The sequence below is a fragment of the Bufo gargarizans genome, chromosome 6 (genome assembly GCF_014858855.1).
Source record: "Bufo gargarizans isolate SCDJY-AF-19 chromosome 6, ASM1485885v1, whole genome shotgun sequence".
Classification (NCBI taxonomy): domain Eukaryota; kingdom Metazoa; phylum Chordata; class Amphibia; order Anura; family Bufonidae; genus Bufo; species Bufo gargarizans.
In genome coordinates, this window is record NC_058085.1 from 324,346,755 (window position 1) to 324,346,966 (window position 212).

A 212-nucleotide genomic window follows, 5' to 3' on the forward strand; every position below is an offset into this window, starting at 1 on the left:
AGTGAACTCCATCAGAGCAACGCAAGTGTGAACCTACCCTGAGGCTGGGCTCACACCTGAGCGTTTTACAGCGCGTTCCTACGCGCTGTAAAACGCTCAACAGGCAAGAACCAATGCTTCCCTATGGGAATGGTTCTCACCTGGGCGTTTTACAGCGCGTACGATCGCGCTGTAAAACGCCCGACGCCCCAAGAAGTACATGAGCTTGTTCC